Genomic DNA, 15,811 nt, shown 5'->3' with positions numbered 1-15,811 from the left:
TCCACCTAAGTGCAGCTTTGCTTCAGGATTCCTTCCAGAATCTAGTCCTAGGTCATTCATCACTCTCCCCCTCCATCCCTTCTACATTTAGTCAGTCACCAAAGTTAATGATGAAGGACCTATGGAGACCAGGAACTTTGAAAAGCCTAAGAGAGTCCAGGGAGGGCACTTTGACCATTTCATGTTTTTGCTGTAACCTGCCTGATTTGGTCTGGAGTGGTTTACCAGGACCTGCCTCTGACATAGCTTGGCCTCTGAGTGAGAGTATATTCTGAATATCTGAGTGGGTTCGCGGATTAGATGAATGATGGATATCTTAAGGAAGGTATTGGGCATGATTGTAGTGGAAATGGAGAGAGACGGTTTTACTGGTAATTGTATTAATTTCACAGATTAAGTGACTTCACAAGATAGAGGTTGGATGCCTGAAAATCTTAGTTGGCATCAAGGAGTTTTCCTTGTAAATTTGACAAGAGCCGGTATCCCAGAGATTAGGATGAACTACACACTTGATGTTTTGTAGGGGCCTTTATGTGTGTGTCAACACATCCACGCCTGCGTGTGTAGATACATTTAATGATATAGAGTGTTAATTTGATTAGATTCTATAATTTGGGGAAATGGAAATGGTAGTCTTGAGTTGGGAGTGGTAACTGGCGTGGTAGAGAATGTTTGGAAAGATCACTGTCAGGTTATTGGGGGTATATGCTTGGGAAATGGATTTTTCAGGGACTAGTAGCCTCTCTGGAATTGGTTCACAAAATTTGAGGGCAGTTTGGGGCAAATTTGTGTGTTAAGTTGGAGAGCATCAGCTCGGAGGGAATGAGGGAACGCCACGAAATGCAGTTTTGAGAGAGCCAGGAGTCGGTTTGGTGGGAGCTGATGTAAACTGTCAAAGTTCATTGTGGAGAGGTTTTGAGTAGGTCAGTGGGAGAAGTAATGGAAGGAATTCGTGAGGAAGCTTGTTTATACCAGAAGAGTGAACTTGAAGAGTAACATTGGAGAGGCGGTTTGGGGAGATCGTGTTTTTGGGGGGGACATAGGTCAAAAACCGGAAGGCAGGGGAAAACTTAGGACGAGTGAGGTACGGTGTGGAGCATCGGGCGGAAGGGCTAAGCAAGAGTTCCCGAGTCGTGTCTTACCGTGAGGAGCCTTAGCGGGACGCGGCCTCCCGGGCGGTGGTTCGGGGCGGGAGGGGCTGAGGCCTCCCGGGGCGGGGGCGGGGGAGGAGGAGGAGGAGGAGGAGGAGGAGGAGGAGGGGCGCCGGCCTGAGGAGGCGCTGGCCTGAGGGGGGGCCGGCCCGCGCCCCGCCGCCCCGCGCCCCCCCGCCGCCGCACGCACGCACGCGGCTCGCCGGCTCCCTTTGTTGTGAGTGTGCGCGTGCGTGAGCGCCCGCGTGCGGGGGGCGGGGGCGGGGGCGGGGGCGCAGGGACGTCGGGCTCCGCGGGCAGGGCCGCCTCGCGACACCCGCCTTCCGGGTCGCGGCCCTGCGAGCTGGCGGCCGGCGCGTGCCGCGGCGTCCCTCACGCCCCCCCGCCCCCCGCCCCCTTCCCGCACGTGCTCTGCGGGCGGCTCGGGCTCGCGGTCCCCGTGGTCCCCGTGGTCCCCGCCCGGCGCGGCGCCCTTGGCCGGACTCGCACGGCGAGCGGGGGCGGGAGCGGGAGCGGGGGCGGGAGCGGGAGGGGGGCCCGCGAGGGGGGCCCGCGAGCCGCGGTAAGGCGGCCGCCCCCCGCCCCCGCCCCCGCCCCCGGGACTTCCTGCCGCGTCGGGAACCACCGCGGGGTGCGCTCCGGAAATGCAACAGTTGGAGCCTCGTCCCCAGACCGTCCATTAAAAGCAGCTTTTTTTTTTTTTTTTTTGGTTTTACATAATTATGATTGTGTAGTTTGCATATAGAGGGAGTCTTGCAAAATTGGGCACGGCGTGATTTTTTTTTTTTTAAAGCATTAATCTTCTAGGGGGTAATGGTAAAGGCACCGCTCAGTTGTGAAATTTCAGCTATGTTAAATGTTGCTATAAATAAAATCCTATGCAGATTTTTAGATTTAATATAGCTAAAAATACGTTTGCAGTTGTCCCTTGGTGCAGGAGGAAGCCCTGGGTTCCGCGGTGCTTGTTTCTGGGCAGATTTTCAGGATTGTCAGCATGATTCGGGTGCAGGACCTTAACCTGGGTGAATAATTTGCTTGAGATTACCAGTCTGTTTTGCAACCGGGAATAGACTCTGGGTCTCTCATTCCCAGTCTGGTGACCTATCCGAGAATAGACTGAGGAAACTGGGTATTTTTCTGTTTGGTGCAAAATGCAGGCGGAGTTGATTTCGTAGTGAGTATTAAAGAGCCGGAAAGTGAATGTGTGAACGTTTGATTTTCTGTTGCAACGTTTAAAGGTAGTTCTCCACGTGGTCTTCGGCCTTTCTTTGAATTACAAAAGGCACCTTAGGATATTCCTCGAGGCTAACCTTTCTCGGCGTTTGTAGCCCATTTACACTTGATTAAAATAGATGCTTATTGTAATTAACTTTTTCACGTGGGTATTCTCTGGCTGGAGAATAGCAGGTAACTTGTGAATGTTCAGCCTCACAAATGCTAGGGAGAAGAGGAATTAGGTTAAGTTCATTTCTCTCTGGTTCAAAAAATTTTGGCTCTTTTTTTTACTGAAGATGCCTGAAAAGGTAGAGACGGAATACCTGTGGATTTTCTTCTCAGCTTTATATACTGTTATTCTCCCTATTACTGCATTAGCTTCGCACAACAATATTTGGTTATCTGGTGTTTTGGTGTGCCTTTTACGAAACAGTACCTTTTCTTTCTTTAAGATTTTATTTATTTGTTCATTCATTCATGAGAGACACAGAGAGAGACAGAGGCAGAGACACAGGCAGAGGGAGAAGCAGGCTCCATGCAGGGAGCCCCATGCAGGACTCAATCCCGGGACCCCAGGGTCAGGCCCTGGGCCAAAGGCAGGGGCTAAACTCTGAACCACCCTGGGATCCCCCGAAGCAGTACCTTTTCATAGTATAGGAGTTGCAGTTGGGCTTTTTTGTTTTGTTCGTTCCTAACCTTTCTTATCCCTTTCCTCTTGTATCACAAAAACAAAACCCATCTTTCTTCTTCCTCCTTCCCATCTCCCAAAGAACCTGGACATTTTTAATAATTTAATACGATAGTTCTTCACCAGGGGTGATTTTGGCAACCCCTAGAGACATTTTTGGTTGCCAGTGCTGGGGGATTCTATTGGTATCCAGCAGGTGGAAACCCTGACTTCAGGTTGAGAATAACATTCTCCCAAATAATTTAAATTTATAAAAGTTATTTATAATGTGATTGAAATCTCTGTATCACATTGTTATAAACTTTTTTCCAAAGTTGTCATTAGAATGATCACGGGTCAAAGGTTATGGATATATTTTAGGTAATCAGTACTTGGGGTTTGGGAGCTGCAAGATTAACAAATTTAACTCTTGGTATGTACATTAGGAAATGGGGTTTCAGAGAGATTGTGACCTATACGCGTTCTCATGGATAAAGCAGAGCTCAAGTCTCTCGTTTTTATTATAATTTATTTAATTAAAATTTTAGTACTGAGAGAAATAGTATTGATCATTTCTGCTTGGTATACAAATACGTATAAATAATTGAATTACAAAATAATTGCATGGTGAGACTCTCAGTAGTTAGTGAATTGTTACTTTTTCAGATTCCCATGTGTTTGTTGAATTCATCAGCATGGTTTTGTAACTGTTGTAAACTTGGCAGCATCTGCTTTTTAAAAAAGTGTTTGGAAAATTTAAAAGGACCAAATACAGTTTTAAAACAATTCAAAGTTAATTATGATCTCTTAGGCAGCATTGCAAAGTGGAATCATCTTTGGGTGTCTTGAAGTGTTGCCTATAACTATGAGTTATTGTGCTAATTGTCAATCTGTTCTAGCAGGATCCTTTGGTTTAATTGTAGAAAAAGATACTGGAACTTTCAGGTGAAATGTAATTGGATGAAATATAAATTGAGTATTTAGATGAAATATTTTTAAATTGAGCAGTGTATTGTCAGAGGAATATGTATCAGTGGGTTCTTTTTATGTTTAAAAATTATTTTTGGTAGTGTTTTTTTGAAATGAGTAAAATGACAAGGGATCTTATCATTATTATTTTATTTTTTATTTTTTATTTTTTATTTTTTAATTTTTATTTATTTATGATTGTCACACAGAGAGAGAGAGAGAGAGAGAGAGAGAGGCAGAGACATAGGCAGAGGGAGAAGCAAGCTCCGTGCACCGGGAGCCCGACATGGGATTCGATCCCAGGTCTCCAGGATCGCGCCCTGGGCCAAAGGCAGGCGCCAAACCGCTGCGCCACCCAGGGATCCCTCATTATTATTATTTTAAAGATTTTATTTATTCATTCATGAGAGACACAGAGAGTCAGAGACATAGGTAGAGGGAGAAGCAGGCTCCTGCGGGGAGCCTGATTCCAGGACCCCAGGATCACGACCCTGAGCCAAAGGCAGACGCTCAACCACTGAACCACCCGGGTGTCCCGACAAAGGATCTTATAAACAAAGATTTCTTTAAAAACTTTTAAATAAAAAATTTATAGAAAAAAAATTGAAATCCGTATTAATGAAAAGAAAAAATCAACTGGAGAAGCTGCTGTTAATATTTTGATATATGACCTTTTTATATTTTCACTAACTTTTTAAAATTGAAAATTTTAAATAAAAAATTAAACAGTATCGTGAACCTCCATATAACTAGCTTCAACAATTAGCAATTAATGGCCATTCTTGTTTCATCTATACCTCTACCCAGTTTCTCCCCTTTCATATTATTTGTTAAAAAAACTTTATTTTGAAGTAATTATAGACTTACAGGAAGTTGCAAAATTAGTAGAATCCTATGTATCCTTTACCCAGCTTCCCTCAGTGGTGACAAATTTTATAAAGCTCTAGTAAGACATTAAAACAAGGAAATTGACATTGATACATTAATCTTACTATTAACTGCCGGATTTACTCATTTTGCACTATTTAACCTGAATTCATTTGTGTGCCTGTGTGGTTCTCTGCATTTCCCCCCATGTATAAAAGTTCATTTAACTACCACCACAGTGAGGATACAGAACTGTTCATCTCCACAAAGAAAACCCCTCATGCTACTCCTTTATGTTTGCATCTCACCCCAAAGCCTCTCTCTGTCTCTTTGCAATCTTATTTTCCATCTCTTTAGTTTTGTTATTTCAAGAATGATATATTAACACATACTTCATTGAACCAAAACTCATTTTTTAAAAGATTTTATTTATTTATTCATGACAGACATAGAGAGAGAGAGAGAGAGAGAGAGAGGCAGAGACACAGGCAGAGGGAGAAGCAGGCTCCACGCATGGAGCCCAATGCGAGACTCGATCCCAGGACTCCAGGATCGTGCCCTGGGCCAAAGGAGGCGCCAAACCGCGGAGCCACCCAGGGATGCCCCCCCCCCCAAAACTCATGTTTTGAAGGACTTTGGGTATATTTACTATTTTGTTACTGAGAAATAAAGTGATCATGAGCATTCATGTACAGGATTTTGTGAACAGTTGTCTGAAATAAATGCTCGAGTGAGCTTTTTAGGTTATATGGCAAGGGCAAATTTAGTTTTATAAGAAAGTTCCAAACTATTTTTCCAGAGTGGCTGTTCCATTTTACATTCTCATCAGCCATGTGTGAAAGATCTACTTATTCTGCATGCTTGCCAACATTTGTTTTTATCATTATTTTTTATTTTAGCTGTTCTAATTAGGTATATAGTGATGCTTTATTGTGGCTTTAATTTTGCATTTCCCTAATGGCTAATGATATTGAACATCTTCATATGAACTTACTTGTCTGTTCATGCCTTTTTCTCATTTGCTAATTGAAATACATTTATTTCTTTATTAGTAAGTTTTGAGAGTTCTTTATATGTTCTAGATATAAGACTTTATCAGACATGGTGTGCAAAACATTTTCTCAGTCCTCAGCTCATCTTTTCATCTTCTTCACAAGTTCTTTCGCAGGGGCAATGCTTTTAATTTTGATGAAGTCTGGTTTCTTTTATAGATCATGCTTTTGGTTCCACGTCCAGGAACCTTTTTCCTTAAGTCCTGAAGGATGTCTCCTGTGTTTTCATCTAAAGTTGTGTAGTTTTACGTTTACATTAAATTCATGATCCATTTTGAGTTAATTTTTATATAAAGTTGTGAGATTTTAGGTCAAGACTTTTTTTTGCTGATGGATGTCCAGTAGTTCCAGCACTATTTGTTGGAAAGATTATCTTTCTTCCATTGAATTGTATTATCTGTTGGTCTAGTTTTGGATTTTCTGTTGTGCTGATCTATATTATATGTTTGTTCCTCTGTTAGTACCACAGTCTTGATTAATGTAGTTTTTTAGTGTATTATTATTATTTTTTAAAGATTTTATTTATCTCTTCATGAGAAACACTGAGAGAGAGAGGCACAGACCTAGGCAGAGGGAGAAGCAGGCTCCCTGCCCGGAGCCCAATGTGGGATTGGATCCTGATCCCGGGACTCCAGGATCACGCCCTGAGCCAAAGGCAGATGCTCAATTGCTGAGCCACCCAGTATACTCTTTAGGATTTTATGTATATAAGATCATGTCATCTGTAAATAGAGGTGCATTTTACTGCTTCCTTTTCATTGTGAATGCATTTTATTTAATTTTCTTGCCTAATTTTCCTTGTTAGAATGTCTAGTACAGTGTTGAATCAAAGAAGAGAGAATAGACATTTTGTTTCCAATTGTAGGGGGAAAGCATTAATTATTTCACCCTTAGGTATAATGTTGTTAGATTTTTTTATAGATGACCTTTATCAGGTTGAAGAAATTTTCTTCTATTCCTAATGTCCTGGGAGTTTTTATTGTTAAGAGGTTAGATTTTTGTCACATTTTTCTTCATCTGCTGAGATGATCTACAAAAAGATAAAGGTTTTGTCCTATTCTGTTGATAGGGTGTATTATTTATATTACTTGATTTTCAGATGTTAAACCAGTTTTGGAATTTTTTTTTTTTTTTTTTTTTTGAGATAGAGAAAGAGTACATGTGTGCATGGAGGGAGGGCCAGAGAGAAGAGAAAGAGATAGAACCTTAAGCAGGCTCTGCACCCAGCATGGAGTCTAATCCCAGATCCCATGACCCAAGATCATGACCTGAGTCAAAACCAAGAGTCGGATGAAACCAAGAATTGGGCACTCAACCGACTCAGCCACTCAGGTGGCCCAATGATAATTCTTTTTAATCCTTATATTGGTGATTTGTATCTTTTCTGTTTTTATTTGTTAGTCGTATTAGGGACCTAAAATTTTTGCTTCATTGATTTTCTCCATTTTCCTGTTTCAGTTGCATTCATTTTCTGTTCTTTATTATTTCCTTCCTACTGCATGCTTTGGGTTTATGTCCCCCCCCCCCTTTTATAGTTTCTTGTGGTAGGTAATGAGGTTATTGATTTGAGATCTTCATTTCTTTTTTTTTTAATATTTTATTTATTTATTTATTTATTTATTTATTTATTAATTAATTATAGTTACAGGCAGAGAGAGAAGCAGGCTCCATGCACCAGGAGCCCGATGTGGGATTCGATCCCAGGTCTCCAGGATTGCACCCTGGGCCAAAGGCAGGCGCCAAACCGCTGCGCCACCCAGGGATCCCAGATCTTCATTTCTAATGTAAGCAGTTAGTGCTATGAATTTCCTTTAAACTAATGCTTTGCTGCATTTCACAAATTTTGACGTTTTTATTTTCATTCATTTTTATGTATCTGTGTATATTAAATTTTTCTTTGAGATTTCCTCTTTGATGTATCAACTTTTTAGAAGTGTTTTGGTTTTTTCCTGTGTGTTACGAGGTTTTTCTGTTGTTTTTCTGTTACTGATTTCTAGTTTAAGTCCATTATGGTCACAGAATTCACTCTATTATTTTAATTCTTTTAAATTGGTTGAGGTTGGGACGTCTGGGTGGCTCAGTGGTTGAAAAGCTGCCTTTGGCTCAGGTTGTGACCCCGGGGTCCTGGGATCCAGTTGTGCATCAAGCTCCCTGCAGGGAGCCTGCTTCTCCAAACTCTGCCTGTGTCTCTGCCTCTCTCTGTGTGTCTCTCATGAAGAAGTAAATAAAATGTTTTTTAAAAAAATTTTGTTGAGGTTTGTTTTGTAGCTCAGGGTATGGTCTGTCTTGGTAAATGTTCTCTGGGTGCTTGAAAAGTGTGTTAGGCTGTCATTGGGTAGGGTATTCTGTATACAGTTGACCTTTGAATGACATGGGCTTGGGTTGTGCTGGTCTACTTATATATGGATTTTTTACAGTACTGTAAGTGTGTTTTCTTTATGATTTTCTCTAACATTTTATCTAGTTTTATGTAAAAATGGAATATATACTACATGTAAGATAAAAAACTCTGTGTTGATGTATTATTTATATTACCAGTAAGACTTCTAGTCAACAAGTAGGCTTTAGTAGTGAAGTTTTGGAGGGAGTCAAAGGTAAGCATGGATTTTTGTCTGGGTGAGGGATTTGTTCAAGGATCAACTGTATATCATTTATATTCTGTTGGTTGGTTGTGTTTTAATATAGCCACTGTGCTTTTCTGAAAAGTATTGTTACAGCTTTTTCATTACTTTATTTTCAGCATATGTTATCAGATTTCTTGTTAGCAACATACAGTTGGGCCATTTAAAAAAATCTGCTCTGCCAGTCTGTCTTTGATGAGTTTACTTAGGGTATCTGCATTTAAGGTGATTATTGATGTGTCATCACTTATGGCTGCAATTTTTTTTTTTTTTGCTTGTTTTGGTTTTTGGTTTTTGCTTCTCTTTTCTTGCCTTCCTGCAGATTATTGGAACATTCTTTAGGATCCCATCTTTTATAATGTGTAGAAGATCTACTTACAATGTTTTTGAGACTGTCTTGGTGTAGTTTTTGCAGTGGTTGTTGTAGTTATTACCCGGGTGATTTATAACCGTCTGCTGATATCAGCAGATTACAACGTCAACAGATGTGTGTAAACTTCTATATTACCCTTTACCTTCTCAAGTTTTAAACATAATTGTCTTAGGTATGAAATGGTGTTGCAATTTTTGTTTCAATCATCAAGTATGATTTATAAAACTAATGATGGAAAAGATAATCTGTTGTATACCAATAGTTCTTTTCTTCCTGTTGGGAATGTTTTCTTCAACCAGTCCTTATAAGTATGGCTGCAAGTGACACATTCTTCTAGTTTTTCTTGTTTTGGGAATGCTTTGTAAAAATGGTTTATTTGTTCCTTGCTGTGGTCTGAATGCATTTCCCTAAAATTCATACACTGAAATTCTATTAGGAGTTGGGGCCTTTGGGAGGTGATGAGGTCATGAGGGAGGGGCCCTCATGATTGGAATTGGTGCTGTTATAAAAGAAGCCAGAGAGTAATTCCTTTGCCCTTTTCTGCCCTGTGAGGATACAAAGAGAATTCCGTTACCTGCAAGAGAGCCTCACCCAACTATACCAACATCCTGATCTGGGAATTCTAGCCTCCAGAACTGTGAGAAATAAACTAGTGTTGTGTATAAGCCACCCATTCTGTAGTATTTTGTTGTAGCAGCTTAAATGGATTGTTAAACAGATGTTTAATAATTCCGGGGCAGCCTGGGTGGCTCAGCGGTTTAGCACCGCCTTCGGCCCAGGGCCTGACCCTGGAGACCTGGGATGGAGTTCCATGTCGGGCTTCCTACATGGAGCCTGCTTCTCCCTCTGCCTGTCTCTCTCTCTCTCTTTTTCTCTCTGTCTCTCATGAATAAATAAGTAAAATCTTTAAAAAAATGTTTAATAATTCCTGAAGAATAGTTTCATTAGATATAGAATTCTTGGTTGGCAGTTCTTTATTTTTCCAGTATTCAAAAAGTATATGCCTCTTTTCTTGGTCTTTCTGATTTCAGATGAGAGATCTGGTGTCATTTGCATTGTTGTTCTATTATAAGTAGTATGTTGTTTCTGTCTGCTGCCTTCAAAGTTTTTTTTGTTTTTAATTTTGAACATTTAATTATAGTGTATCTTAGTGTAAATTTCTTTGTGTTTATCCTGTCTTGGGTTTACTCAGGTTTTTGGATTTGTAAGTTTGTATTTGCCACATTTGAGAAGTTTTCAGCCATCATTTCTTCAGATACTGTTTTACCTCCTCTCTCTACTTTATCTCTGAGACTCCAGTGATATGAATGTTGGATCTTTTGTTATTGACCTACAGTTACCCAAGATTTAGGTGGTTTTTTTTCTTGTTTCTTTCATAGTTCACGTTGGGTAAGTTCTGTTTTTCTGTCCTCAAGTTCAATGATTCTCCCTGTCATCTCCATGTTTGTACTAAGTTTATCCAGTGACTTCAGATTTTTCTTACTGTATTTTTTAGCTGTATAATTTTCTTTTGCTTTTAAAAAATAAACTCTCTCTGCTTCGGTTTCCCATTTTCTCACTTGTTTTGGGAAAATTTATAATTGATTGATGAAGCATTTTTATTACAGTTTTTAAAAATCCTTGTCAGGGCAGCCCCGGTGGTGCAGCGGTTTAGCACCGCCTGCAGCCCAGGTCGTGATCCTGGAGACCCAGGATCGAGTCCCATGTCAGGCTCTCTGCATGGAGTCTGCTTCTCCCTCTGCCTGCGTCTCTGCCTCTCTCTCTCTCTCTCTCTCTCTCTCTATGAATAAATAAATAAATCTTTAAAAAAAGTCTTAAAAAATAAAAAAATAAAAATCCTTGTCAAATAATTCCAGTGTCTGATTCATCTCTGTGTTGGCCTTAGTTGATAATCTTTTCTCACTTTGTGACGTCTTGAGTCATTTCTATTTTATCTATTAGTTAGGAGGCTCTGGGTGCTATTTATATTTTTATTTTAGCAGACATACCCTATTTAGGTTTAGCATACAGATTTTGGCCTACTTTTATAGGCTGTGTTTCCAGTGGCAGTTTAATTTTCAGAGCCTTTGTGGTCACCTTAATTGATCCGATGCTGCTAGGCTCCCACTAGTCCTTGCTGGTGCTGCCTAAGGGAGCAAAAGAGTTTTCCCCATGCAGGGTTTCTGGTATCTTGAGATGGGAGAGGATTGTGGTAGGATCCTTCTACTATTCATACAGCGTCTCCGCATTCTTCCCTGCCACCCTGTCTCTGGGTGAGGGAGGAGTGGCTTGGCTTATACTCAGCTGCTTGCTCTGGTTGTGTTCCTCAGTTTTGCCTGCTTGTCTCTGTATCTCTAGGTGGAAAACCGGTTGCTCAGGCCAAGTGGATAAGGAAAAATTTCTTCCCCTGGTCTTTGTTGTTGGCTGGACTTCTGTTTGGATCTCCTCCTTATATTGTAGAGGGACTCCAGTTTAATTTGGGGGAGGAATGTGACTATCTGGTCTGCCTTCTGTTGCTAAGTTGGTGGTCGGGAAATGCCAGTTTGGATTGCCTTTTTCTGTTGGGGGTGGGGACTAAAAACACCCTGCTATTTTTTGTTTTTTTTTTTGTCTTCCTGTCCCAAACTGGTTCACTGCCTCCTTACCATTTTCAGTTTTCCTCTGGTTGTCTCTTGTATTATTTCAGTGGTTTATAATTGTGCATAGTGAGGAGGGGCAGGGAAAAACAGATTTGCACCATCTTGTCTAGAGTGGGAGTTCAAGTTCCTTAATTTTTGTGAACTTACATGATCTCCAGTCAGGTTATATCAGTTTTGAAAATAATGGTATATGGATATGTGCTTTGTGAAGTTTTAAGCACTATATTAAAGCTTGCTTTGGTTATAAATCAGAATATCAGACACCTAAGAAGTTTTTGGCAAGTCAGCCCTAGCCTGTTAAAGACGGTGCCAGGGAATAGATATGTGCTATTTTACTAGGCATCTGTCACATAAACAGAATTTTGTTATGTAGTTAGTTAAAATGAGGTTATAAATCCTGAATATTTTCTTCAAAGGTGTGTTTGTTTAATAAATTATTTGCACCTAAGATGTTTAATAATTCCAGTGGTATATTATATTAAATATATATTACATTTTTCAGAGCAGTACTGAAAATCTTGTATTATGCAACCAGTTTAATCTGTTTCTGATTCATAGATTGAAAAGGGCAGAAATTTCCGACTTTTCTGAGTAAATTGGCCCAAATAAGAAAATGCCCATTCTACTTTAGCATAAACCTGTGTTTCTAAATGATGAGTTGACTTGCTAAATTGACTTCTATTTAGAAAAAGCCTCACAAACATATTTCATGAATTGTTCAAACTTAATATAGTTACTACAATTACAGAGAAATCACTGTGCTCCTTTGCAGCCACTTTTTGAGGTATTCTCTGAATGACTCTGATGGCAAATCATCAGTTTCCTAATCAGATTAAAAACCATTTGTTGCAGACAGCCTCTCCTCTGCTGTCCTGCCTGCTGCTCCCTTGTGTTGTATTCAGTAAACTTCTTTCTCCTTTAAAAAAACAAAACAGGGGGATCCCTGGGTGGCTCAGCGGATTGGCGTCTGCCTTTGGCCCAGGTCATGATCCTGGAGACCGGGGATGAGTCCCAAGTAGGGCTCCCTGCATGGAGCCTGCTTCTCCCTCCTCCTGTGTCTCTGCCTCTCTCTCTCTGTGTTTCTCATGAATAAATAAATAAAATCTTAAAACAAAACAAAAAACCCATTTGTTTTATGTGTGGGCATACCTCTACATTGTGTCTAGTGTAATTCTGGGCATGCATTCTAGACAGAGATAAAAATGATTGTGGTGTTAAGATGAAAATTGTCAAGATGAATGAACTGGCTTTTTGTGGACCTTTCGCAAGTTTTTAAATGAGAGTTTTTAATTATATTTCTTATGAGAGGTAATAACTCCAGTTTCTTATCTTTGACTTAATTTTTTAACGTTTTTGTTTATAAAACAAAAAAATCAAATGTAAATAAACTTTAATTTTTAAATGGATACTATAATTTTTAAGGATTTCTTTAGTTAGTGTGGAATAATTTTTGTGTTACAAAACTCAGATGCATTTAATTTTCTGTTTATATGGTAACTATTGTAGATAGCACTTTAAATTTTTATGTTCATTTATATACTTCACATGTGTGTTTATATGTATGCACACACATGCACGTGCACACACACACACACACATTTTTTTTTTTTTTTTTTTTTTTTACTCCCAGGACATTTTTGTTTGTTTTTAGAGATTTATTTATTCATGAGAGAGGCAGACACAGGCAGGGGGAGAAGTAGGCTCCCCGCATGGAGCCCCATGTGGGACTCGATCCCTGAACCAAAGGCAGACGCTCAACTGCTTGAGCCACCTAGGGGTCCCTCCCAGGATATTGTTTAGGGTAACATTAAATATGTTTTAACTTGGGAAGGACTTGGGTACTTAATCCCATGAACCTCGGAGATAAACAATAATACCTGTCTAGATAACTATAGGGGGTCAGATGAAATGCAACAAGTGAAAGCACTTTAGTATACCATGAAGTACTTTACCAGAGTATGCTTGTACCATCTTTGAGGAGATCATTTGAAAATTTGCTTGAGTGATCTTGATCATCACTGTATAAAATATGATTGTTTACAAATTGATGTACATTTAGTAAAAATTTATGTACAAGTAAAAGTAAAGCAACTTTCCCGTAATTTTACTTACTAATTTTTTTTTTTTTTTAAGAGAGAGACTGTGCAGGTGTGGGAGGGGGAAGGGCAGAGGGGGAGAGAGAGAATCCCAAGCAGGCTCCATGCCCACCATGGAACCTGACACACAGCACTCCACTCCATCTCAGGATCCTGAGATCACAACTGGACCTGAAACCCAGAGTTGGAAGCTTTACCGGCTGAGAGTGTGGTTTACCAATCTTAAAAATGAATTTCTTTTAGTAAAATTTGGGAAAAGATTACATAGTTCCTTGATAGTTGTCATCGTTTTTGGGAGGTGTCTCTCCTCAACAGGTAATTTAGGTTAGTTCTCTCTCTTTAGCGATGTATAGTCTAAGGAGTTTATAAAAATGCTTGTCATAGACAGTTGGTTTCTTGTTTGACAAGTGTTTATTTAGGTAATTTGAAAAGGTCAAGGGCAGGTGAACATTTTCAGTTCATGGGTTTATTTTACTCACTTTGGTCAGTTTTCTTTTAAGAATTTGATTACTCCTTTGTAGGATTTTCATCCTCAACTAACTGGATTAGCTACATTAATTGCAAAGTTTATAAGATATTGGCCTCATTTTTGTTGAGAGTAGAAATGGAAATGTCCAAGTTCTAGAAGGACCTGAACAGGGTAATTTCTAGGATGGTTGATTTGAATTTGTTGGGCTGTCATTCCTACTGGGGAAAGATCTGGTGATGAAAAATACACTGTTAGACCATCATTCACATAGAGTTCTAATAACTTTAATTTTTTACGCAGCCAGTGTAAATTTAAAAACACATATGTCTGTGGTTTGGTACTGTGTAGAAATTCTAATCATATTCATAGAAATCTCTTGCCTGGAACAAGCTTTTTTTTTTTTTTTTTTAACACATCATTCAGAAAGTATCATTAAATCACAAAAGAACTAATTTAAGACTAGAACTTGACTAACCATGTAAAATTAAAAATCCATGTTTACAATATAGGAGCATCAATAGTTAAAATCTTGTAAGCATTCACATTTCAGTAAAACTAAAAATGGAATTTTAGGGGCAGCCTGGGTGGTTCAGCGGTTTAGCGCCGCCTTCAGCCCAGGGCATGATCCTGGAGATCTGGGATTGAGTCCCATGTCGGGCTCCCTGCATGGAGCCTGCTTCTCCCTCTACCTCTCTCTCTCTGTGTCTCTCATGAATAAATAAAATCTTTTTTAAAAAGATGGGGTTTAAAAGAGGTAATTAACCAAGAATTATAGTTTTTATCAATGAATGGCTTTCCTGGAATGGTTATATTTGGAAGTAACCTTTAAGGTACATGATATAATGAAATACTTACAAGAGAGCTAAATTTTTACTATATTTCTTGATATTTTTATTTCTTAGAAATTCATACTCTTGACAGTTCTTAAGGGGTTTCTTTCTGGATTTTGATCATTAATTCATAAAACCTCATCTTTTGCAATCTTAGTTTTCTAGGCAAAGATGACAGTTGAAACAATTGGGTAGGCTGAAATACACCAGCAAACAACATCCGGATATACTTTGAAGATACTTAATGAGGTAGAAGTTGCCTAGGTTTGTAGAACTAAGCATGGAAAATGTGAAGTATATGAAAAAAGTAAAAAAGTTTCTTCTGTTCTATTGTAAAGTGCAAACAGTTTTTGTAGCTTTTCCAACAGTACTTCTGAAATTCATTATTAGCATTCTTTTAAAAGAAAGACTGGAAATTAGGTAGGATTAAATGGTTCTTTACATTGCTAAGAATTATTTTGTACGTGATACAAGGTTTCATAAAGCTTATAGTAGACTCAGTCATTAGTAGGTTGAATCTTCGAGCCCTTTTGGGGATGTTTCCCAAGTTGAAGGGCAGTATTGCCAAAATCTCACTAGACTGGTTTTGATACCAAGTTCTGCTGCATCATTAGGTTAATGTGACTTTTCTAGATGTTTTAGTTTTGTTACCTATGATAGTGTCGTGTGGTGGTTAAGATTCTGGAGCTTGATTTCTGCGTTGGAGTTACACTTTGTATAATCATTAAAAATCCTAAATATCTCCTATGTGCAGGGCATTGTTTTAGGCACCTAAGATAGATCATTGAACAAAACAAAATTCCTGCCCTTGTGGAGCTTATAGTTGGGGGTAGAAAAATGATAAAATCATAAACAAATAGATTGCATATAGTATGTTAAGAGG

At 39.4% G+C, this 15,811-nt stretch overlaps 1 protein-coding gene across 3 annotated transcripts in view; it reads left to right on the top strand.

Moving 5' to 3' along the window:
• The window catches only part of ZNF148 (zinc finger protein 148), a 119,676-nt gene that overhangs the window by 12,921 nt on the left and 90,944 nt on the right, over window positions 1-15,811 (top strand). The window lies entirely within an intron of this gene.

This window comes from Canis lupus, chromosome 33 (assembly GCF_011100685.1).
Source record: "Canis lupus familiaris isolate Mischka breed German Shepherd chromosome 33, alternate assembly UU_Cfam_GSD_1.0, whole genome shotgun sequence".
In the NCBI taxonomy this organism is placed as follows: Eukaryota; Metazoa; Chordata; class Mammalia; order Carnivora; family Canidae; genus Canis; species Canis lupus.
Note: the sequence above shows the minus strand (reverse complement) of the source record. Positions and strands in the feature narration are given on the sequence as shown.